The sequence below is a fragment of the Ceratina calcarata genome, unplaced genomic scaffold, assembly GCF_001652005.2.
Source record: "Ceratina calcarata isolate Rehan_Ccalc_2016 unplaced genomic scaffold, ASM165200v1 scaffold553.2, whole genome shotgun sequence".
In the NCBI taxonomy this organism is placed as follows: Eukaryota; Metazoa; Arthropoda; class Insecta; order Hymenoptera; family Apidae; genus Ceratina; species Ceratina calcarata.
This window is the reverse complement of record NW_017176717.1, coordinates 131,288-131,788: the sequence shown is the minus strand read 5'-3', so window position 1 is coordinate 131,788 and position 501 is coordinate 131,288.

Below are 501 nucleotides of genomic sequence, written 5' to 3'. Positions count from 1 at the left end.
GATTTACTCAGATAATGATTTTTATTTTGTCTTTATTGAACCAGGAAGGGTAAACTGGCTAAAAATATGTAGGATACGATTTTTTAGATAGTAACCATATAAAATATTCTATAAAACATCACTATTCAAAACTGTAGACTTACTATCACGTCGGACAAGACCAACTTAATAATATTGAATTGAAACCAATGTACAAAAAAACAAGGTCAATCGCAACGCTAAAGTACAACCATTCAATGGATTTATTATACTACACTATGTACCACTGGAACACCATAAATATTTTAGTATCCCTCCCGCATACATAAATTGGAGAACAATGACTAATTACTTGCAAAATATTATTAATAATAATGTAACATTTTTTTAATAGTAAAAAAATTGGACATTTCTTAATTTGCAAAATTATATACATTTCTCTTTGTTTCAAGGGAAACTTATTTTTTTCATGGATTTATGCTTTTTTAAGAATTGAAGAAGAAGTTGAGAAACATAAAAACA